Genomic DNA, 26,241 nt, shown 5'->3' with positions numbered 1-26,241 from the left:
TTGCGTCAGCTTGGTGAGGCATCTTGTCTTTGCAGCGTAATCCTTAATGAACGCACGAAAATGACCGGCGAGTCCGAGGAAAACACGGAGTGAGTGTAGGTCATATGGCTTGACGAGCTTCTTCATCCTTTGTATAGACTCCTCTTTGGTTGTTTTAGTTTTGCCGTCAAAAACTCTTCCTAGAAAGACAACATTTGTCTGAAAAAATTCACTCTTGTTCTTGTTAATCTTTAACTTTGACTTGCTGAGGGCTTCTAACACGCACGAGAGGTGTGTTTCATGTTCTTCTCTTGTACGTGAGTATATGATGATGTCGTCAATGTATACGTTACAAAACTTTCCCAGGAACTCATCAAGAATGCCATTCATCATTTTCTGAAACCAAGCTCCAGAATTCTTCCAACCGAATGGTAAGCGGTTGTACTCGTACACATCGAAAGGTGTTACAAAAGCAGTGTACTGCTTGTAATCTTCTAGTAGTGGCACCTGCCAGTATCCTTTACAGAGGTCGATCCGAGAGAAAACATTTGATCCACCAGTTTCATTGATGATCTCGTCTATTCGGGGCATGGGAAAAGGAAACAAATCAGTCTGGCCGTTGATCTGCCGGTAATCTGTGCAAAGGCGAAATGAGCCATCGTCTTTCGGTACTATGGTGACTGGTGACGCGAAAGTGGATGTTGATGGCCTTATAATACCGGCATTTAGCATTTGCTGCAGTTCGGCCTTTAGCCAGGTCTTTTTCTCGAGGGAAAGACTGTACGGCTTTTTACGCACTACTGTGACGTCACGAAGCTTAAACGGTACCTCGAAGACATCTGCTGCTGGCGGGTACGTCTCAACACAAATAAGTTCGGGAAAATTTGTCAGTATCTCATCAGCATTTCTAACTCTTCGATGTGAATTTTCAATTCCACGCAAGTTAGGCTTAAATGATCCGTCAATAGTCACTTCGTCTCTCCAAGAAATATTCATCTTCAATCGCTTCATATCAGGCCGAGATAAAAGAAACAGGAAATCAACACCCTGCATGACAAGGGCATCTACTTTTAGGTGATGTCCACCAAATTCAACCTCTACTTCTGCCCAGTGTTGCAACCTTCTAGTTTTTCCATCATAGCTTTGAACACTAACTATTCTTCCTTCATAAACCTTGCTCGGTTGGATGATTTCCTGATTTACCAGGCTTACAGATGCTCCAGTATCAACCAGGGAGTCCAGACATTTTCCATTTACCATCATTTTAACAAATAGGAGATTTGACTTCAGAAGGTATACATTTTCCATCGTGTCACATTGGTCGGACTCGGTATTAAAATATTCTACCGTTTCGCCATGTGCGTCAATGCTCAGTGGTAGAGTACTATGCCTTTTGATGGGACCATGAATCAGAAAATCACTGGACACATACTTAAGGCAAGCAAGTAAGTCATCCGTGGAGGTTGGACGGTGTACACAAACCTCTCTTTGCGATTCGTTAGTCATGCCTTGAATTATCAGGGGAAGGATTGCAGAGTCTGGTAGATTAGGGTCGGCAATGTAGAGTAAACGTCTCTTCTCGAAAAAATAATCCATGACTGTCCCTTCTCTGTGTCTGAAAGCTAATGCATCGTCCCATCTGTCAACCGGATTTCGCTCAAAAGCAGAAAGAAAACTATCTTTCCACTTCTGCCATGAATCACGGCATTGACTTGCGATTCGCATGTCCCACCATGTTCTGGCATTGCCAGATAAAAAACGGCGCATGTTGCACACTTTGTCGTCCAATGACGTCCAGTGGTTTTGCGCACATGCATATTCATAAAATCTGAGCCACAAGTTGGCGGCATTAGACACCCCATCGAAACTATCGGGCTTGAACTCTTCTTGATGTGGTTTCTGTGCTCTTAGTGAGTCGCTAACTGCTTCGAAAATCAGTCGCTGTTGCTCATACTGCGTGGTCTGCTGCTGAAACAGCGCTTGCAACAAGGCGTTATGCGAGTGCTCAGTCTCGTTCTTGGAATCTATCCTTGAATGTCCCGGAAACATAACCTCAAATTCAGACATAGAAGCATCGATTCTTACCACACCTTTCTCAACGAGGGCTGCTTCGTTCAGTTGACTCTTCTCAGCGATGATGCGAAGCAGTTCCGATGAAGTCGCTGACTCCTGAAGAAGCACTGGATCTTCGCCGTCAAGCTGGTAGGTCTTCACGGTCGTCTGCCCATCTGTTCTTCTTGCCAACGTTACTTCGAGCCACATGGTCGGCTGCGCCAAATATAAAGTACGAGTTAAAATACACTCATTTATTTACAGGTATCCATCTTGATCACTTCTTTCTCTTTCCCCCTGCTGTTCTTGTCTCTTCTGTCTTCTTCTTCTTCGCCGGAACATCACACATGGCCCGAGCAATTTCCCAATTTCCATGAAATGAGACGAACTTGCTTTTGACACTCAAAGGCTAGTACTTCTCCACACAGCCATCGGAGCCTCTGCTACCACACATCGGCAGCCCAAACGAGCTCCTAGATGAGGACATCCATTTCAACGATTAACAGCGACACTATTGGACTTCAGATGCCTCACAGTCACGCCAATGAACCAAATCACTAATAAGGCACTTGTCAATATTTGCAACCCCTCGCTGCTAGACTTACCGCTTACCTGAACAAAGTATGGAGGAAAGGAAGCGTTCCCGACGACTGGAAAATGGCTGACGTACATCTCATACCGAAGCCAGGCAAGCCACCAGCCATTGAGAACCTACTGCCCATCAGCCTCACTTCGTACGTAGGGAAGCGCCTAGAGCACATATTGTTCTCAACCAGCTACAACCATTCCTGGAGGGCTCAGAAAACTTCCAACAACCGTGATAGGATTCCGTCCACACCTCCCGATGCAGCAAATCCTACTTCAGCTGAAAGAAGTGACTATACCAGCGACGCGCTACTCCCCCACCGCTACCCCCGCCTTGGATCCTAAAGGGGCCGTTCGATAACGTGAAGCGTGGAGCAACCTAACAGAGGCTAAACACACTGGACTGTGAGGCCTCTGTTACGTTCTCTTTCTATCTAAGATTTCCTCTAAGATAGAAAAGACATTGTAAACGTCAGGTACGAATCTACAAACCCCTTCCTACTAGGTGGGCGAAGCCCACCGCAGGGAGCAGTGTTATCCCCTCTCCCGTTCCATATCGCCCTAATAGGCATTCCTCCACTCCTCAATAACATCGCGGGTATCCGAGGTGGTCTATACGCCGACGACATTACATCTGGTCGTCTACAGGGTCAAATGGAGGGCCGCTTGCGAGAAGCGGCAGATGTGGTGCACCTCTATTCTGTCATGTGGCCTCAGCTGTGCCCCTCATAAGTCGGAGCAACTGTTGGCCCCACCGCGAAAGAAGCACGCACCCGACTCGCTTACTGCCAACATACAGCTGGAAGGACACGCCATCGTTCCATTTCAGAGCCTGAAGACACTGGGAATGGTTCTCCAGTCGGATCGCATCAACACAATATTAATAAACAAGCTTACGGTTAAAGCAGTCCAAGTTACCCAAATGATTCGGTGAATAACAACCAAGACAAGCGGCAAGGGGAAAGCGGTCACGTTTTGGTTTGTCGAAACCTTCATCGTGTCTCTCATAACTTACGGTATCCTTAATGCATGAATCAACGCGGAGGAATTCGGAAAAAACGACACAATTATCAGAAATGCGAATACACAGGCGATACGCCCACAGAACGCCGACTTTGGCTAGGAGTGCACAATACGACCTAGGAGCTGCTCAAGGCACCTCTACCCAACCAGCGAAGAAGGTTGGCGGTCACAAAAACGGATAGGTCCATCCTCTCACTCCTGGGTCTCTCTGCCGCGCTAAACCACCCGCCGACTTAGAATGTAAGCTTACCCTATACCATCCCGAGTAACATCACCGTAACTCCCTTACCTGAACCCAGTGCGCCAGGGGCAGCGAAGGAATGCCCGGGCCAGGGCCATGCAAAAACAATACCGGAATCAACACTCTACAGCCTACACGAATGCGGTGTCTTACACCGGACGAGCGACCACAATAGCCATTGTAATCGTGAACAAAGAACATTAGAGTAGCACTTCGTTCCCCGAAACAATTTCCTCTAAGCCGAGGAAACGGCAATAGCCCTCACGCTCTCCCAAACTGAGGTTGAAGTCATAGTAAATGACTCTCAACAGGCGTGTCGCAGCTTCGTTAGTAGCAGAATCATAGCAACACGCTCAGAATCGTCACTCAAAAGCTGCCAACGAGACCAGTCATGATCATCTGAGGGCCAGCTCACCACGGCATTCCTCGCAACGAGATCGCCAACCTCGTCGCTCGAGGTTTGGCCCTCGAGTCGACGCCGAGGAGTCCGAATCCTAGCGCATGCACCCTCTAGTCTCGTACCAAGAAAACATTACATGCTAACCCACAGAACCTATCCTTACCCACACATGCCAATACCTAGAGAGCAGGAGAGATTTCTCCGAACTCAAGTCAATATATTCACCCACCTAACCAGAAATCACCTCATAGCCCCTACACAATTCTCTTCCCAATGACAGTTCTGCGGAGAACCCAGGTCCTTTTGGCATATAGTAGGGGATTGCAGATAGGCCTCACTAAAAGCGCCCATTCTTTATCATACCAACGAGCTTTGGGAGAAAGCCTTGGCCAGCTCCGACCTCGAGTATCAGCAATGGATATTGGCTAGGGCCCAGGACGCGGCCCGAGCTCAGGGTATTCTGGAATGAGAAGGGCTCTTCAAAGATGCATGCACATAATAAAGTTTTTTATCCTCTCTCCCTTTCTCTCTGTCTCTGCTAAAAATAACAACAAGCTGCGATGTACAGAGTAGAAACAGAGTCCCAAAGATGAGCAAGTTTGAAGAATGTAGTGTTTTTGAATTTTTTTAAGGAAGTTACTTTGTTCACAAATGCAGAAAATGCGGTGAGCTACTTGCTCCTTACTTCTACTTGCACTGGAAATAAAAATATTTGATGTATTACACTTGCGTGAGCCTAAGATTTGTCACGAATTTAAATAGAAAACAGAAACACATTTCGTAAAATTGTCATTGCCCGACTACCTTCAATGATTTTTTTCTCATTTACTACTAGCTTTCTTTAAAAACCAGTAGCAGTTAGCACTATTCAGTCACGTGTGCGTAATGCGTAAAATTACGAAAAATCTATGTGTCAAACATACCACCCGTTACAATCTCTCGTGTAATTTACGAGGATCATCCTTGGCATAGACAAAGGTATGCAAGCTAAAAGTGACCATATCACAAACAGTTGCATCCTGTCCAAGTTCCTGGTGATATAGAAAGCGCGCCCACGTTTTTTCGAACGCTGTCAAGTATCTAGAAAGCGTCATAACAGACGGTAAGAGAATTGTGCTAGAAAATGGTGCCCATTGATGTGCCAGTAAACGTGAAACGAAAGAGGACAACTGACTTCCGCGATTCCCTCCTCCCACTACTCATTTACTGCAACAGCAGCATTGTTCCACAGTAAAGGCCACCATCCTAATTTTGCGGCCTGCTTTTTGTTCCCATTACAGCACTCACCCATACCGGCGATACCGTGTAGGATGATTTTTTACTTTAGTTTACTCCAATTATTAAAATTTAGCGATTACAGGTAATACCACTCTGAATATATATCCACAAGGCATGTTTTCTAGCACGATGAAATAGTACACATCATTATTATCGTGATAGTAATTATATGAACACTTCAGGCTCATTCTTGCCGTCGCATTCACCGTGATGTTCCCTATAAACTCCAAGGCCGATAGCATGGTTGCCGCGCGCCGTATACTGTATCTTCGAGTGAAAGCTTGCGAGGGTGCGCCGACGATGGTGGCTCAATCTTGTGCGCGCAAGGGAAGGAAGCGGGGAGGAAGCGCGCCGTCTTACGTAGCGCGCAAGACTCTGGGGGGAGGGGAGGTGTCGTTCTACTCTGGCAGCGGCTAATTATGGTGCGGCCGCGCGCTCTATATTGAAAGCGACCTGCGATACATTGGACAGAGTGCGTCGAGGGCTGAGAGTTTCGTGTTTTTGTGTTGAAGTGAGAGGCAGCACGAAGGTCAATTCGTTCGCTTCTGCTGCCGCGCTTCCTAACTCAAGAGTTTTGACAGCGAGGGTGCGCGGTCATCGAGTGAGATGTGTTCGTATTCGCTTCTGCGCGCGTGACACCATACTTATTCATTTCGCTAGTAAGCGAATGTTTACAAGTTTACACGGCCAATAAAGTTACTATCCTTACTTCGTGTACCTACCTACTAATTTGCTATCGCAATCGGTGCTTCGCCTTTCGGGCGAAACTGCGCCTTCTTTTACGCTGTGAAGACTTTAGAAATGCATATTTTTGAAACAAGCGCGCGTAGAAAACAGTTATAGAGAAAGCGTTTCATTTAGTGGAATTAGAGGAATGGAATAGGTCAGCCCAGCCGCTCCAGGAGAGGAAACGGTCTAACTCTCACCATTCCGAGGAGTTAAAAGAAGGGGAATTGTGGAGGATTTCCACCGTCCGGAATCGAGTAGAGATTCTCCACTCGATCCTCCACTCCGCTTGTTGCGAAGTGGTCTGAGCACTTCGCAACTCTGATATTTTTCACATACTTAAATTTATTTACAAACGCATAAAATATCCGATAGATTTTTTGTATAACGAGAACAGGCGGCAATTGTTCCATTTATCTTCAATTTAATGTTTGGACTTGCACTGCAATATGGGCAGACAATGAAACCAAATTTCTATGCCACTGTTTGCATTTTCTTCAATACCGCTAACCTTGATGCTCTGACATTAAGCGCAAATTTATCTAAAGTACGCATATACGATAAGTGACCTCAAGTGGTACAAAATGAACAAACGCGGAACATCTGCCGCTGCGGCAGCACATGAACCCGCGGGGCGAGTGCAGCTCACGCAGTTAGAAAAATCAAGTGGTGCCTCGTGCGCGGTGCCCATGTTGCCGATGGCTGTGCGAGAACTGCTACGGAATTTTGAGGGTATGTTGAGTGAAAGACAAAGGGACAAAGCACACCATTCACCAATGGATATGAAAAAAGTATAATCGTCACGTCTAAAACTCTCACTGTGAGTGACAGGCTTACAAAATTTTGTAATTAGCTATGAAACGGTAAACAATACACCAAGTTGTAGCCAAGACGAGAGAGATAATGCTGTCGAAATGAAGCAATTTATCGTTACTAAGCTAAAGACATTCTACAAAGGGCAATACTATGCAAAAACAAGTTCCAGAAAACACACTGCTTGCGTACATACTCCACTGGGACGTCCGGGGATCGATCGGTATATGGAATGCCCACATAACGAATTAACCAAGGGGAGACCTGTTTTTCGGACTGTCATAAATTGGCTCTTTATCACAGAACAACTGTTTAGAGTCATAATCGTCCTCACTACACACCATGTGTCACAGCAAATAAAGGCATAACGCGCGAACCAATAGATCACTTCAAGAAAGACCGCGACCAAGCAGACGAAAACGTGATGGATGGAGGGATGGATAGATGTTGTAAGCATCCCCTATGGAACGGGGCGTTGGGTTGTGCCACCAAGCTCTTGTTATTATACTGCCTACTCCCCTACGTAGGTTAAAAAAGAAAAAGGAAAAGGGAAAAAAGCCTACGATGACTTCCAATAACCACATTTTCGGAAACTGAAATTTTCTGAAATTTCTTGAAAATAAAATTTTCTAACTATTCGCTACAAAGCGACCTCTACAAGGGTGCTGGCAAACAGCGCGACTCTACTAGTATTTAAAGTACGACAGCCACTGAAATGCGAAAGTACTACAGAAAGTACGGCAGCTTCCAAGGAAGGCCAAAGCTCACAATGAACTCACACGTTTGTCCATCCTACTAAGGAAAGCACCAAAACTTGCATTTGGCTTCTCTATTCACAACTCCGTTAGCCTAGAGTTGCTCGGGTCGGCTAACATCCATAGAAGTCCACCAGGTCACACAGTTGAATCGCGCGCTCCTAGATACCGGCATGGTATTTTTTGCTATCCTTCATTATCCACACATTCCTTCGGTCATCGAACCTAGGTACCTTAAGTACCGGCAAAGCGACCATCCCGTTCGCTCCGGCACTGTTCGTGCTCCCCTACGGATGACAGCCCTGGGGAGGAATATGAGGACGAGAAAGCGGTCAAGGGGTCACGATACTTGCGGGCTCCGATCTCAAGCCTGTCTCCATGGCCTCGGAAAACACACTTATACTTTTTTTCTGCGTAACGTGTTGTCCCTAATTCAATACTTGACACTTCCCACAGCTCTCTCTTTCTACACCAACTCACATTTTCACTCAAACCCTGGCGAAATGCCGAGGATTCGGTTTTCACAATTAGCGTCCAATTATTACGTAGAGGAAAGATGCTTGTAGAATTCGCAGAGATAAGATAATTCAAGAGATAAGATAGAATTCGGGGAACTGTCAAAACTGATCATCAAAGCGAAAATAAGTGATATTCGAATTTATAACGCGAGAAAGGCTGAAGAAGCCGTAAAAAATAGACACAGCCTGTAATCAGTGAGACGGAAACTTGGCATAGCACAAACCAAGATGTGTGCACTGAAAGACAAGCAGGGTTATATCGTCAGCAATCTCGTAGTTATAAGAAAAGCAGTGGAAAAATTCTACACTGATCTGTACAGTACACAGAGGACTCAGGAGTATTCTATTCGAAAGAATAATGAAGAGTATACAGAAACTCCTCCTATAACCAGAGATGAGGTCAGAAGGGCTTTGCAAGGCATTAAACGGGGATAAGCGGCTGGAGAGGATGGAATAACAGTCGACTTAATCAAAGATGGAGGAGACATAATGCTAGGAAAACTGGCGGCCCTCTATACGAAGTGTCTATTGACTGCAAGTGTCCCAGAAGACTGAAAGAATGCAAACATTATACTAATCCACAAAAAGGGAGACGTTAAAGAATTGAAAAATTATAGGGCCCATTAGCTTACTTCCAGTATTATAGAAAATATTTACCAAAATAATCTCCAATAGAATAAGGGAATCTATGGACTTTAGTCAATCAAGGGAACAGGATGGCTTAAGGAAGAGATTCTGTAGAATGAATCACATCTATGTCCTTAATCAGGTTATCGAGAAATCCGCAGAGTACAATAAGCCTCTCTATATGGCTTTCATAGATTACGAAAAGGCATGTGATTCAGTACAGATATCAGCAGTCATAGAGGCATAACGTAATCAAGGAGTACAGACCACTTACGTAAATATTTTGGAATTAATCTACAGAGATATCTACAGCCACCTTAATTCTACACAAGCAAAGTAGGAAGATACCTATAAAGAAAAGGGTCAGACAAGAATACACAATCTTTCCAATGCTATTCAATGCGTGATTGGAAGAAGTATTCAAGCTTTTAAACGGGGAAGGCTTAGTAGTAAGGATCGACGGTAAATGTCTCAGCAACCTTCGGTTTACAGATTGTTCTATTAAGCAACATTGCGAACGAGTTACAACAAATGATTGAGGACCTTAACAGAGAGAGTGTAAGAGTGGGGTTGAAGATTAATACGCAGAAGACAAACATAATGATGAGTGGAGGGGCAAAGGAACAAGAGTTCAGGATCGCCAGTCAGCCTCTAGAGTCTGTGAAGGAGTACGTTTACCTAGGTCAATTACTAACAGGGCACCCTGATCATAAGAAGGAAATTCACAGAAGAATAAAATGGGTTGGATCGCATACGGCAGACATTGTCAGCTCTTGATTGGAAGCTTACCATTATCATTGAAAAGGAAAGGTGTACAATCAGTGCATTTCACCGGTGCTGACATATGGGGCACATACTTCGAGACTGACAAAGAAGCTTGAGGACAAGTTAAGGACTGCGCAAAGAGCGATGGAACGAAGAATGCTAGGCATAATCTTAAGAGACAGAAGGAGAGGTTTGGATCAGAGAGCAAACTGCTGTAGCCGTTATTCTAACTGAGATTATGAGAAAAATGTCGCTGGGCAGGTCATGTAATGGGTCGGTTAGATAACCGTTGGACCATTAGGGTTACAGATTTGGCACCAACAAAAGGGAAACGCAGTGGAGGACGGCAGAAGGCAAGGTGGAGCGATGCAATTAGGAAATTCACGGGCGCTATTTGGAATCGGTCGATGCAGGACAGGGGTAATTGGAGATCGCAGGGAGAGGCCTTCGTCCTGCAGTGGACATAAAAAAGGCTGACGATGATGATGCTGATGATGATAATGATGATATTACGTTCGTTCTTGAACCTTATTTTTTCCTCTAATGCTTTCCGATTGTTCTTGGTTCCTCAGCGTGCAGCATACCCTGAACGGGCGCGCTGAGGCAGCTATAGAACTCAGGGGATGGTTCTGCCAGCAACGCACATGTACATTCTGAGGCACAAGTCAACTTGACAAGCTACAACTTGTTTAGCAACACTTTCATTCGCCTTATTTTGCCTTACTCGCCGACAGGCAGTCCAATTGCAACTCCAAACGAATAGTTCACCTCCACCACTTTTCTACTCTTAGCTCTAGGGCAACCATTCCACTCATCTGTACATGATCTGGTAATGCTAGGCCATCCCTATTCATTCTACTTCTTCCGCACACCAGCAATGCTTTTTAGGAAGACCGACTGACCGATGAAACAAATACTGGCTACTAATGGCTAGTGGGCAGTGCTGAAGAGGGCTGTGGTAGGAGCTACCCTTGGGGGGGGGGGGGGGGGGGGTCGTGTAGTATAAGGCTTTGCTTGGCAGGAAGAGCTCCTCATAATATTTATGTACTAAATTTTATTACTCTCCCTCCCAGCTACCTTGGAATAAAGATTATCTTCTCTTCCTTTACTGCGACAGGATTCGACTTCGCTCTTTGTGGTAGCAGCCGCATCCAAGTGGTCGTGAACAGCATGCTGGGTCAAGCACATGGAGCTTGCCTATCAGGCGGGTAATATTGGATTTTCCTTTGATGCCAAAGCATCAAAAACCCATTGAGCAAAAACGTCGGCGTCTGTCGGCTGGACAAGCGAAAGCTGGCACTTAAATTCCCATTGGCTGCGATGCCACGTCACGAGCGCCCCTTGACGGAGCAGAGCGGGTGGAAGGGAATACCATGCCGCCATGATTGCGTGCGCCAGGTGTTGGGTGAGGGGAGAGAGCATCGCTGCGATGCCACATCACCCTCGCTCTCGCTCTCGGAAGTCTGTGTCAACCGCACGTTCCTTGTCCGTGCAAGCTCTCGCCTGCTTTCTAGCAGCACCTCAGTAACGCCAAATCAAAACTCGCCAAGCCAACGCCTCCTAGACAACAAGCTTGTGCACTATGCTTTATGACGTCATCATACTTGAACCGAAATTTCCATTGCCAAGCCCGGCGTGGCGAAAACGGGGATGTCAAAACCACCGCGGCTTACTTGGCAGCATCCGGTTTAGATTCAATGAGAGGCGGGTATGGTAGCATGACGTCATGGATCAACGTGCACCGATATTGCGCTATGTAGGAGGAGTTTGCCAAGCGTCTCAATGCGCTAACTTGCACGCGAGGAGTTCATAATTCGAAAGACCACTCAGCGGTGTTAAATTTGACATCAATGCTTTCGCATTAACAACTCATAAGATGTGCTTAGATGTCCTCTGATTTTTTATTTTTCTGAAGTATATTTCACGCCAGTAGCTACGGTGGTTGACCGTCCCAGTATCGAAGGGGACTACATGTGTGCGCGATTGTAACCTTTCGCTCACATGTCGATCTGATGACAACATGCACATCAAGTTGTACCCAAAACAACGACGGGTTCGTTTGTGCAGTGTTATCTTGAAATGGCTACCATGCTGACTTATTCTCTAGCTAAAACAATGATTCTCAATAATATTTGTGACACTCTATGGCAGTTCCCACGCATTAACTTCGAATTCTGTCAGCAAAAGAGACGTACGCGGAGGATGGCTGTTTGCTCAGCTTTACTGCTTTGAATATTGCGGCAGCCAACAGAACTGCCACAACCAGCCGTAAGTATTTGTCTGCGAAAATTTTCTTCGTCACCTTGAAGGTTTCACATCCCTTTATGTATTGTGCAAACCCCTCTGCGGTGCTTGCAGAAAAGTTATATTGAAAGCTGAGTATGGGCAGTGTCAACCTTTTCATAACTCGGCAAACAGCATCTCTTCGGTGAGAACTCATGTGCCCTTCAAGCCACGCGGCGCAACACAATAACTGCTGAGTCAGTAAATCCGCACTGGACAAGAAAACAAATAAACAAGCTCATCGAAAGACATATGACATTCGTATATTGGGCACCGCAGCACTTTCACGTTCTGCTGAGTTGCTATGTATCGCTGCTTTAAGGAACCCTTAAATAAAAGCCGTTTAACTTTCAGACTGGTGTCCAAAACATACGGTAATGTAAACAGAACTTTTCCTATTCCAGCAACATGTTCCCGACTGCGATACCTTCCAGGAAAAATAAAACAATAATAACACGGCAGGAAGAACTCAAATAGCGTTTTGTTCTTGGCGAGATCTTTAGCACGTCATCCCAAATCAACTATTTCGGCTGGACCGCATCCAAGGGAAGAAATCTGAAGGAAACGCCATAAGACAGCATAGAATAACTCACTCCATAAACAAATGTCAATGAAACAGACGTTAAATGGAGAAGAGAAGGAAGAAAAAGAACGAGAATATTGGCAGCAGCGGCTTACTCGCATTCTATTCAGTTTTCCTCTGCGAGGATGAGAATGCAGCATAACACATGTTACTGTCGGCGTCATAAAAGAGTGAGTCTAGTGAAATGTTATTAGGCCATCTCGAAAGGCTATAATTGAAACATCCTGTCTCTTCGCGAGCTGTGCCTCTCTGACGTCTTATGTGAAGAGATGGTACGTTTGCATAATGCATATTCTCTAAAATATGTTTCTTGAGTCTGCATGGTGTGTTAACATAGTATGCTTGCATATTGCATAGTCCACAGAGCAGCAAGGGAAACTGAGACTAGTCTGGCTTGTTAACAGTTCCTAAAAAGTGTATACTTTAATCTATGATAAGCGCACTGAATTTATTAGGCGCCAATAATTATGACTGAATGGGTGCGTCCAGCCTCATCACAGTAGTTGATTGCATAACACTGAAGAAAGTTTGACGTGGCCTACAATATAATATATTAATACAGAACAATGAAATCCTGGCGTCCTTTCTTCAATGTCTACAGCAGAGCGCACTGGGATAAATGTACATCGATTAAGATAGCTTTGGAATAGGAATAGCTTTGGAAAGTTTGGAATAGCTTTTTGTTATAGCGCCTCTCGGACGCTATAACGTAACACCACTCCAATTTTTTTCGGTTCCGATTCTGCAATCCGCGCTCCGCAACTGATCAAAAACTTTTTTGGGCCACCCCCACTTCGCGTGTCCGTCACGCAACGTCAGGCAAACCGCGATAGCTCCCCAACTGATATGCCGTGTGCACTCTGATTGTAATGATTGGACCGAACAAAAGAAAAATAGCTATTTCTGATTCGACACCTTTTTTACCATTAGCCCTTGGCTATTGGTCCAAAGTTTCGGGCTGCACCTACTTCATCTGCCTGCTACGCGACGTCACAAAACCGCGAAAACTTGCCGCGTCAAAGGGACGTGTACGCGTTAAAAATGCATTAATATGCCGAACAAAACTGAATTTTTTTTCTGAACAACCACAGGCTGCCCCATTACGAAAGGAATAAAAGAAGGATGCCGCCGATCGCTCGGGCACTGGCTACTCACCCCTGCCGGAGAGCATGGGTTTATTTGCGTATAATAAAGCTTTTTGCGTGGCCGTGTAACGTTTTCGAGAACTTACGGCCCATTTATGGCCTCGTTCTGCCAACTCTTCTTTGCTGAGGTTCGGTTTTAGCGTGATTCTTAAGCTTCCGTCGCACGCCGCCGAGATTTTCGACTGGCCACGGCAAGCTAAGTAAGCGGAAGCGGACCAATCGCAGACGCCGGCCCCACCCTCTTCATCCAGTTATCGATTTTCAGTGCACTGGCTCGGCCCCATCTAACCCCTCTCCACTTGAGCGTGCTCTTCGCCACTCGCCAGCCAATTAGATCACACAAGCCGCTGAATGTAGGCAATGTTATTCGTTTTTCAAGCAAACAAAAGGGACCTCCTATGAAGGAGGAGGGTGTTCTATTGGTCTTTTCAGACAACCCTGCGGCTCACCACCCGATGCTTGCGTCGGCGGTTACACAAATTTGACGTCAGGAGATGGAATAAAAACATACTGGAATAGTCTTGCGTTATAGGGCCCCAGATTAATTTTTTTGTGCCGTACTCTTGCTGTATAGTCCCTATAAAAAAGCGGCACTTCGTTACGTGCTTCCTGACGGGGAATTTCCGGTGGACGTAATGTCGGGGCTGCCTATTGTGCGCACAAACCGCACTCAGTTTCGATATTGCCGAGACTGGTGGTTAGAATGCTGTGACAAATATTTCAAATTAGATTCAATTTTCAAGTTAAAGAAATGGGCTTTATTAGAATGTGACTTCCTCTAAATTTGCTATATAAGCAACTGTGCCCAAGATTTTAATAAGAGGTAATTTAGAAAAAAGCTGTTCATTAGCTTCTTTAAGCTCATGTTATAAGCAGCAAAAAACGTCAGAATCGCTTTAAAGCTATTTTGCAACAACGTCACCTTCGGCTCATAGCCGTTTTATAAAAAAAAACATCTGAGTAGTCACAAAAAAACAAATCCTGTATTTAAGTCATACAGTGTATGTCCCTTGTATCAAATATTCTTGTTTCTTCCGCTGGTAATACTGACAATATTGATGAAGCTGGTGGCATCAAGCGGTCATGAGTTGAACATTGCACTAAAATTTTGAGGAGAAGGAGAACGTGGAGGAGTGTTGCTAGACACAAGTTGACACAGCCTTGCAAAAGCTACCGGCAATTACTCCGCCCGAGCGCAAGTAACCAAGTAAGGTCGAGCGGGAAGCCCGTCACAAAATATGCACGGAGAAATAACGGCGAGCACGGATTTCAACTAGGCAGCCTTGATAGGCATGCCTACCCGCTGCCCCTTGAGCATGTGTGCATATGAAGGCTCCCTGATTTGAACCTGCGCGAGTCCTCTGCTAAGCGACATTCATGCCGCTTCGCCAATATTCTCACTTAGGCTCACTGTTCGAACTCCTGCTCCGTATCGCTGATTAACATGAGGAGGATCGGAAACGCCTTCCTCCTAAACATCCGGTGTTCTTGCGGGGAAAAAAAATCACCTTGCGCTTGGTATTGGGCCCATTTACGCCTAAGTCCATCTATTAACGCTTTATGTTCAGTATCAAATACAGAAAACAAACTAATAATGGTAAATGCCACCGAGAGCTTGACAGTACACAAACGATGGTGAAGCTCGAGGTCCGTGTTTTCCACAGGCACTTTGCTATATGCGCTGACCCTGTGCGGATGCGATAGCGATGGCCGGCGTCAGTTCTATGTAGTCCGTAGTCAGGTCACGTCAGGTGAGCGGAGATCGCTACCGATGGAAGTGGCCTCGGACTGTTGAATACTGCGCGTTTAAAGATGGCACGAGAGTCAGAAATATGACAAGGACTATTTTTGCTCTCTGAGGAGCGTTCTTCATTGGCGTGACATCGAACTCTGTGCACGCTGGACTGTCAGCAGCCTCGTTGCCTGCTACGTCGATGTGTGAGGGTATAGTCACTGGAAACCAACGGTGAAACCCATGATGTGGGTTTCTTGAATAACACGTGATGTACGTTGAAAGCGCTTGTTTAGTGGCAACCCACGTTCTAGTGATCGGAGTGCAGCCATACTGCCTAAATAACAAACAGTGGCTGATCACTTATAAATGCAAATTACGGCTATAGTGTTCCTAAATTGACTCAAACGACAGTGATTTACTCGTCTAACGTTTACCCTCGTTCCTTTTGTGTCTATTTTGTTTTGTTCAAAAATGCATCCCTTACTTGTTATTGCAAAGCAGAGGATTCCGGAGCATGTTTTCTTTTTGGTCCTGCATGCTTAGTTTCATAACGAAGCACCATTTACAACGCCACCGGCCTTGTTGCTCACGATTTATGGATTTATTTAAATATACTTCACAGGCTCATTACAAAGGATGATTGCGTGAGCGAAGGAGATAGGTGAAAAAAGCCTTTCGTTGTAACGAAACGCAATACAAGATATATTTACGAGAAGATAGGCCCAATAAATGTAGTTATTATTAAACATTAGTTTGAACAAGATTTTGTTAAGAGGAAAATAAAATACAAGCGGTCACATCAAATGCAACACTAACATTGGCAGAGATGTAGGATTGATGGAATAAGGCAAGCAACATAAATAAGCAGAACAAAAAACAAAACAAGGTGAAGTCAAAATAATGCGAAAAAAAAGCGGACACATCTGCGACACTTGTGATCACAAGACTTTTTTGTCTGTATTTGCGAAATATGAGACTGACGAGTTCAACTTAACAAGTAACAAAACAGGGTTGGTTATTCCTTCCTCAAGGCACCGGGGTCAGTGATGATAGTGATGAAATCTGGACCATCGTTCCACAGAGCCATGGTGCTTGGCAACGCGGCGCTATTGAATGCGTTTGTACCTCCGAAAAGGCGCTTGAGGCTGCGTTGATTTAGAAGGCGGTACGAAATTCAGCATCGTTGGGGAGGTAGAGCACAAGGATGTTGACTGTAGATTACTTCATTCCACAAACGTATCGCCATGGCCGTTCTCCTGGATTCCAAGGAATAAATCGATAGTGACGACTTGATATGGAGAGACACTCGATATTCGGTTGCAATTACGGCAGCAACATCAAGCTGGGTTTTCTGCAAAACTGGTTATCCGAATATTCAATTCTCTCGTTATTAGAATTTGAAAACATGATAACTGGATTGATCAATCAAGCTGCCCCCTCGTTGTTTGGTTATAATGTCCGGATATTAATAAATTTTCATATCCGGATATTTTTTTTGTGTACTGCTACCAAGGTTCTTTGAACATCTGCTCTCCGTGGAATTAATATCGAATATAAATACTACCAGCATATCGGCCATGCGCATAGGTTTGAGCAGCCTGCTTTTGAAACCCAAGCGCGCAGCGAAAGCTACCGTGATAAATTTATTGCTCCCCTCACCTTCACATTCCCACTAGCATTCTTCAACGCGCCACTGTCATTATCTGCAGAGATATGGCGTTCCCTGTCTTCATTGCGCGTCCGGTAATAAAGGAATTGGTGATGAAACCGGAGCCTGATTTCACGGCTCATTTCCTGGAAGACGGCTCGTAAAGAGTGATGTCTCAGCAATTTCTTCGGAACTGGAACGCCTAGCCGTGCTCGGTGTCTGCTCGTCAAGGGACATCAATTCTCAATTCCAGGTACAAGGGCCTCCAATGTGAGTAGCAAGATGCCAGGGGCAAGGAAGGGGGCGCCAGTTGATGAAAGCGTGATGGTACTAGCCAGACTGAAGCAGCAGCACTCCACATACTGTTCGATGTCCAGCCCCAGTCAGTCATCTGCCACGTGTATCTCTTCGAGGCCCAACTGGGACATAACTTGGACGCACTAAAATGGGGGATGAGCAAAACGAGAACAATGTAACAGCGGGAGCCAATGCATTGGCTCCCGCTTTTACCTTGTTTTCGTTTTGCTCGTTGCCTTCAATTTCCATCTCCCGCCTTCCCCGTGTTTTACCTTTAGTGGGGGAAGGCGCATTATTCCAAATATCCCCATAGTAGAGCGACATGCAATAATAATAATAATAATAATAATAATAATAATAATAATAATAATAATAATAATAATAATAATAATAATAATAATAATTTTATTAACAAATCTCGCAAGTGCCATTACAGAAATCAGGTTCGCCTCAGCCATCACGGTGGCTTGACACGTGTAACCCGACAGTAAGCAACAAGACTCAGCCACAAAGACTGACATTTCAAGAAAAAAAAAAACGAAATTTTAGAAAGAAGAAATAGAAGAAAAAAAGTATGAGTGACACTAACGGCTATTTGTGGACGATAAAATACAAGGGAAAAAGTAGGTAGAAACTGAAGACAAGATTAATCATGACGCAGATAGGTAAATATGACGCCCATAATCGTTCCACGTAAATACCTTTACGTTTTTGCGAATATCGCGTATAGATTCAAAAGAAGTAATTTCAGAGAGAACAGCATTGAATATGTAAGGAACATAATACGCTCGAGTATATCAACCAAATCTATTACGTGTGCAAGGAAATGAAAAAGCGGATGTATGACGTAAAGGACGGCAAAACACAGTGACGACTTTAAATGTATCGGTCCAGAAATATTTGAGGACCACTGTGTAAATTCGGCATTCGTGGCATCTGGCATATCTTTACATCTTTTCGGCTGCATACGTCATAAGTTACACTTTTTAACATATATTTTAGTAACCTACTTGCACGTTGATGACAAAAACAAGAACAGTGAACATATGTTGTAATACCATAACTGAGTACACTGGAGGCTAACGAGTGAAACAAAAGTTTCCTGATGGACAGGGGTAAAAACTCTGATGCGATACAATAAACAGACGATTCTACGAAGTTTAGCGCATTTGTAAGATAAGTGAAAGAAAAAAAGATGGCCGGAAATCAAGCCATATGCCCAAATACTCTACTGAATCCCAAAAATTTATTAGAGGACAAGAACAACTGACGCACCGAGACGTGTGAAAATAAAGCTAGTAAGAAAGTCAGGCACTCTTAAGTGGGCTATGGAAGCAAACCTTGATTTAGAATGGTTAATTTCAATCAAATTTACATCAAACCAGTCCATTAATTTTCCGATTTCATGCTAAAGCACTGAGAATTCATTTGAAAAATTCACGTGTGTGGCTACAAATGCAGTATCATCTGCATATTAAAATAATTTTCATGTGGATAGCGAATTGCACGTGTCCTTAACATACACATTAAAAAGTAAATGGGACAGTATGGAACCTTGTGGCACACAGTCCCTCATCAAAACGCAGGAGCTGCAAATGTTTGAAATAGAAACAAGCGGGGAACGATCTATAAGGAAATTGTGCAACAACCGAAAAAGAGGTCTACGAAAACTAAATTGCAGAGTTTATCTACCAATATCACATCGCACACCACGTCAAACATTTTTGCGTCAAGATGGAAGATTCCTTTCTAGTGAAGAAAATAAATGGTTACTCATTTCAACTATTAACGCATGAGTTCCCTATTTTTTCAATAAAACCGTATTAGCATTAAGGAAAGCCATCGTATTTATAACTAAGGTTATTCATTACTAAGTATATATGTTTTTCTAGAACATTTGCTAAACTAGGCAAGATCGAAACAAGACGATAATTATGCACACATTCAGCAGCACCACCTTTAATAAGAGGCTCAACTACAGTTGCTTCTAAACGCGTAGGAGTGCTCCCACTTCTGATTAACCCGTTTAGGATTTCTCACAAGATGTTCTTCAGAATGCCGTTATTCCTGAAAAGATCAATCATGCGAATTTGATCGATTCCGGGTGAATGATGGCGTTCGAAGCTGCGTATTAAAGACTAAACCTCTCGTTCCCTGATAGCGGGAAGGAAAGCGGACTCGATTAATATAGCAGCGCTAGCAGTGAAGCAGGATTGCTCATACTCAGCAGAAAATTAGGCGAAAAATTGGATAAAGTTGTTAACGACTATTAATAAATCTGAATCAAAACTAGTCTGAATATCATTAGCCGGATTTAAATATTAACCTCTCATTTCCTTTATCAGAAAGCACATTTTCTTAGCATTCCACATCATCATCATCATCATAATCACAAACATCATCAGCCTGTTTTATGTGCACTGCAAGGACGAAGGCCTCTCCCTGCGATCTCCAATTACTCTTGTCCTGCGCCAACTAATTCCAACTAGCACCCGCAAATTTGCTAATTTAGTCACTCCGCCTAGTCTTCTGCCGTCCTCGACTGCGTTTCCCTTCTCTTGGTATTCATTCTGTAACCCTAATGGTCCAACGCTTATCTAACCAGTGCATAACATGTCCTGCCCAGCTTCATTTTTTTTCTCTTGATGTCAATTAGAATATCGTCTATACCCACTTGTTCTCTGATCCAAACCACTCTCTTTCTGTCTCTTAACGTTATGCCTGACAATCTTCGTTCCATCGCTCTTTGCGCGGTCCTTAACTTGTTCTCAAGCTTCTTTGTCAGTCTCCAAGTCTCTGCCCCATATGTCAGCCCTCGTAAAATGCACTAATTATACACCTTCATTTTCAATATTAATTGGTAAGCTTCCAGTCAGGACCTGACAATGTCTGCCGTGCGCGAACTAACCCATTTTTATTCTTCTATGAATTTCCATCTCGTGATCAGGGTTCTCGGTGATTAATTGAGCTAGGTAAACGTACTGCTTCACAGACCCTAGAGGCTGACTGGCGATCCTGTACTCTTGTTCCTTTGCCCTGCTATTCATCATTATCTTTATCTCGTCGGCATTGTTGCTGAATAGAACAACGTCATCGGCAAACCGAAGGTTGCTGAGGCAACCTTCGGTTTGTCTTAGGAACCTTACCGTCAGCAACCGTCGATCCTTACTCCTAAGCCTTCCAAGTTTAATAGCTATAATACTTCTTCCAAGCACGCACTGAATAGCAATGTAGAGATCGTGTCGCCCTGTCTGACCCTTTCTTCATAGGTATCTTCCTGCTTTTCTTGTGTAGAATTGAGGCCCAGCTTTAGAACCTCAGTATATATTTTCCAAGGTCTTTACGTAAGCGTCCTGTACTCCTTGATTACGTAATGCCTCTATGACTGCTGGTATATCTACTGAATAAAATGCCTTTTCGCAATCTATGAAAGCTATATAGAGAGGCTCATTGTCATCTGCGGATTTCTCGATAACCTTATTAATGACATGGATGTGATCCATTGTAGAGTATTCCTTCCTGAAGCCAGCCTGTTCCCTTGGTTGACGAAATTCCAGTGTTGCCCTTATTCTATTGGAGAAAATTTTGGTGAATATGTTATTTAATACTGGAAGTGCGCTAATTGGCCTATAATTTTTCAATTCTTTAACGTGTCAATTTTTGCGGATTATTGTAATGTTTGCGTTCTTCCAGTTTTCTGGGACCCTTGCAGTCAATAGACACTTCGTATAAAGAGCCGCCAATTTTCTAAGCAGTATGTCTGCTCCATCTTTGATTAAACCGACTGTTATTCCATCTTCTCCTGCCACTCTTCCTCGTTTCATGGCCTTCAAGGCCCTTCTGACCTCATCGCTAGTTATAGGAGGAGTTTCTGTATCCTGTTCATTACTGTTTCTAATGGAGGTATCCTCACTCCTCTGGGTATTGTACAGGTCAGTGTAGAATTCTTCCGCATCTGTTAATGTGTCTTCGAGATTGCTGATAATATTAGCCTGCTTATCTTTCAGTGTATATATCTTGGTTTTTCCTATGCCAAGTTTCTTTCTTACTGATTTCACGCTGCGCCCCATTTTTACGGCTTCTGCACTCTTTCTCAAGTTATATTTTTGAATATCACTTATTTTCGCTTTGTTGATCAGTTTTGACAGTTCCGCGAATTCTATCTAATCTCTTCAGTTGGACACTTTCCTTCTCTGCCGTTTCATTGTTAGGTCCTTTGTTACTTGTGAAAGCTTGCCCACTGGTTTGCTTGGTGCCTTGCTTTGTTACGAAATTATTACGAAATTCATAAAGCTGTTTCTGTTGTGCGAATGTTTGGCCACATGAATAAGGGCATTTACTTTATTTCGAGAAGTTTGGAACTGCGAACGCTGAACGCTATCACTGAGCTTAAGTCTGGAGCGTACTCATAGTAGATCTATTTTTTTGATAGCGGATAATACCACACTGTTCATCCAGTGTTTATTCGAGTGGCATTGGAGAACATACTCTAGCCTTTCAGTGGATTTGTAAATAATCTCCATCAAATATGAAAAATGAACGTATAATTCGGAGCTATCTGTGGTTTCAAGCAGACCTGGGAAGTTGAACAAGACGACGTGTTTATCAAAAGTAGCAGTATAAATAAAAGAATGACAAGTGTTGGGTCTAGAACATGACGATGACGGAGAAGGAAAGCGCAAATGACAAGCTGTACAGTAATGTCTAGCAATTTTTTGATAAACACTGCCCCATGAACTGAAGCAATTCACTTCACTGTGGCCAAACAAGAGCATGGCCACAGTGAAGGACCCCTTAGACGCTGATATCAGCCCTCATTAACAGAAACATGAATGACGCGTATAATTCGTACTTGCTCTTTAGTCGAGTGCAAGACAGGGGCTTCGAAGCAACTGCTGACAGGTGGCCGGTGAGCTGTAAGAAATTAGTGCCAGGCGCAAGCTTTAAACAAAAAGGAAGTGGGTTAAAGGCGCAAGCTTTGTCACAAAGATAGCCCAAGGGCGCAGAGAGCGAGAAACAGAAAGAATGCCAGCGGTGTCTGAACGGCCAGCACTCAGTGTTGACTTTCGCTTCAACGTTGGCTGGCTGGCAGTGGACAGGTCCACTGAAGCAGGTAGGCACAGGCCAATCAGGCCAAGCAGGCCAATCCAGTTCAGGAAGTTAGCGCGGCAGATGGTCAGCGGTCTTCGGCGAAGCCTTCCGCACAGCGTACGTCGTTGCCTTGGGTGGGTGCACCGGTTGCGCAGCAGCAGAAGTGGACGATGACGGATTGTGCTCTTTGGCAAGCTTGTCTCGTAGAACGCGCACCCGGCTCGAAGAGCGCCCATACCTTCGGCTTGATGTGCGGAAGCCTGCGCGCTATCCTTATATACGCAACTGTGCGTTATCATTCCGCAGCTGCATCGCTGAGGTAAGATATTCCCTCATGCGCCTGAAGGAGAAGGACGTGGAGGAGTGGTCAGTGCCGGCAGACGCGGCCACCGATGGGGAGGCTAGCGTGTTGAGACCGCTAAGCCTGACCGCAGAAATGTCGGCTTTCTGGCACAAGTTACAGTTGAATGCCTGCTCACCCGACTTGAGCAGCTCGAGGTCGTTGTCCGGCCACATAATACACTTCGTGCGTGCACGTTTTCATCAATAAATACAGGGACAGAATTGTTCTTTGCCGAAAAAAGGCCGCGAGCACAAAATACAGGTGTCCTTACTCGGGCCGCGATAACAACAACAACATAATGTGTACATCAAACCCTCATTCACAAGCTGGGTAGGAAACAGAGTAACTGCTAAAAGACGCTTCGGCCGGGAAATGTTTAGCTCCCAGATGTTTTTGCACAAAAATAAGGCATGCTTCGACATCTCAATGCGGATGTGGAGTTAATCGATAATTTCCACGATGTCTTGCAGTTCATCAGTGCTTTCGTTATACATGGTGTCCCACATATCTTGAGCCAGGCACGTACCCAGGGGGGGGCCCGGGGGGGCCCGGGCCCCCCCCCCGAAATCAGATGGCATACCCCCCCCCACTCACGCCATCACTCCTCACACATTCCTAAAGCGCTGCCAGATCAATGTTGAGACTTGGCAGCTATTCATCGGTCAGCATTCTGCTGCCTTTTTCACTCCTTTTGGATGGCGGTAGTTATCAGCATCTCTTGGGATGTGAAGGCCAGTTTTCTCATAGATTCGGCGCCCGCGAGATTAACTCGAGATGCGTTCATTTGTCACCATCCATTCAACTGTCACGCGCATAGCTGTTGCTTTTGTTAGTTCAACCTTCTTTGTTTAGGCTCATCCTGGGACCAGGAAAGGGATGCGGCTGTTAGTCATCTGGTCTGTACTCTCGTGGAACGAGTTGCGGGCGAAGAAAACGCCAATTGCGTTTAACTTTTCCTTTTGCTTCATTATTTCCTTGAATGACAGCTCGTCGCGACGCTGGCAGATACCCGGAATCATATACACGTGATATGGGTTAGATAAGGTGGGAAATAAAATAATGTGAAACAGCGTCCATCACGAAAACCTGCAATAACCCTCAAACCCATAATCAAGATGACTGTTGCCCGTTACCTCGTCTGGTTTTTCCCTAATTGTATAGCACTTTTCGTGCAAAATTGGCAACTGGAAACAAAAATCGCAAGGATTTGAGAAATCAAGCGATCTACTAAGGGAGAGAGCCAAGGCAACAACCAAACTGCAAGGAAAAGCGAATTTAACAACAAATCTAACAAATATAACCATTGCTTCATAAAATATTTATGGATCAACATCTTTTTATTTAAATAAGAAGTAGAGAAAACGCCGTCGGAAGCGGAGAACAACCGTGTTTTGAATGACGCTTCTACAGTTATCGGTCGAACCGCCTCACGTAGCCACTTCTCTATTGTGCTTATGTGGGTGTTTTTCTAACCTTTCGCGGTGGGCGCAGTACGTCTACAATCGCAGTATCCTGCGCTCTACGCGGTTGTATGGGACTGGCGGCCACACAGCGGTACGCAACTTCCCAAATAACAACACGAGTCGTTTTCGCACTTGGAGCAGTAAACGAGGAATCCAAAAGAACTGTGATTGTTCCGTAAACATATATTTCGCTGTAATTCTTCCAGAGCTAATACAAAAAATGCTACTATAGTCGGCGACAACTTAAGTCTACAGTGAAACCTCGCCCACGCCCTCATTACAACCAGCCACTGTTCCTCCACGAGGCTGCAAATAATCCGTACTTCAAACTTTTCCTGTTACCCAAGTAACCACAAAAAAGTAAAATTATTAGCGCTTAATTTTACACGTTTTCCCTCGCCTATTACAGTGGAATGACGAAAGCCTGATTCTTTATTGAACTGAAATTCTTGCTTCGCTGCAACTATTTATTGTCAAGCTTCACTTCAGTTGGCAGTGAAGTTTCATGAGTAAACCGGCTCAGCAGTGAAAAGAACTGTACCGCAGACTTTTGAAGAGTGAAATATACTCAGACTCCGTACACTTTGTCCATGTCTGTTGCATACCTCATTGGTTCCGCCGATGGAAAAACTCTTCAAGAACAGCGGACGATCCGGAGCTATCAAGCACGACGCCATTTTGATAAGGCCGCATGACGATTATTTTGTTTGCTTCTGCGATTAACTGGCGGAGTAATATTGCTACATGCGTGTGGTATTTGTTTGAACGAGGCGCGTGGGTGCCATCACTCCAGAAAAGAGGAGGAAGAACGAACTGGGCTCGCGCTGTGAATCTAACCGGTCAGCGCTGGAAGCGTTGTTGTAAATATAACCTATAAATAGTTTCTCGTCTTACTGACTCGTCTTTAGCGTAAGAATATCTACACAGCTTCTACAGCTACCTTAATCCTACACAAGAAAAGCAGGGAGATACCTATAGAGAAACGGGTCAGACAGGGAGACACAATTTCTCCAAAGCTATTCACTGCTTGCTTAGAAGAATTCAACCTATTAAGCTGGGAAGGCTTAGGAGTAAAGATCGACGGCGAATATCTCAGCAACCTTTGGTTTGCCGATGACATTGTTCTATTCAACAACAATGCAGACGAGTTACAACAAATCATTGGCGACCTTAACAGAGAGAGTGTAAGAGTGTGGTTGAATATTAATATGCAGAAGATAAAGATAATGATAAATAGCCGGGCAAAGGAACAAGAGATCAGGATCACCAGTGGGGCCTCTGGAGACTGTGAAGGAGCACGCTTACCTAGGTCAATTAATCACAGGGAACCCTGATTATGAGAAGGAAATTCACAGAAGAATAAAAATGGGTTGGATCGCATACGGCAGACATTGCCAGCTCCTGACTGGAAGCTTGCCATTATCATTGAAAAGTAAGATGTGCAATCAGTGCATTTTGCCAATGCTGACATATGGGGCAGAGAGTCGGAGACTGACAAAGATGTTTGAGAGCAAGGACCACGCAAATAGCGAAGGAACGAAGATTGCTAGGCATAACATTAAGATACAGAAAGACAGTTGTTTGGATCAGAGATCAAACGGGTATAGACGATATTCTAATTGACATCAAGAGGAAAAAATGGAGCTGGGCAGGTCATGTAATGCGCTGTTTAGATAACCGTTGGACCATTAGGGTTGCAGAACGGGTACCAAGAGAAGGAAAACGCAATCGAGGATGACAAAAGACTAGGTGGAGCGATGAAATTAGGAAATTCGCGGGCGCTAGTTGGAATCGGTTGGCGCAGGACAAGGGTAATTGGAGATCGCAGGGAGAAGCCTTCGTTCTGCAGTGCACTTAAAACAGGCTGATGATGATGATGATGATGATGATG

The 26,241-nt window shown here is 44.5% G+C and overlaps 1 protein-coding gene across 1 annotated transcript in view; it reads left to right on the top strand.

Annotated features, from left to right (window-relative positions):
- The window catches only part of LOC139059058 (uncharacterized), a 445,650-nt gene that overhangs the window by 35,967 nt on the left and 383,442 nt on the right, over positions 1-26,241 (top strand). The gene's annotated exons all lie outside the window — the stretch shown is intronic.

Source organism: Dermacentor albipictus, chromosome 1, assembly GCF_038994185.2.
Source record: "Dermacentor albipictus isolate Rhodes 1998 colony chromosome 1, USDA_Dalb.pri_finalv2, whole genome shotgun sequence".
In the NCBI taxonomy this organism is placed as follows: Eukaryota; Metazoa; Arthropoda; class Arachnida; order Ixodida; family Ixodidae; genus Dermacentor; species Dermacentor albipictus.
Note: the sequence above shows the minus strand (reverse complement) of the source record. Positions and strands in the feature narration are given on the sequence as shown.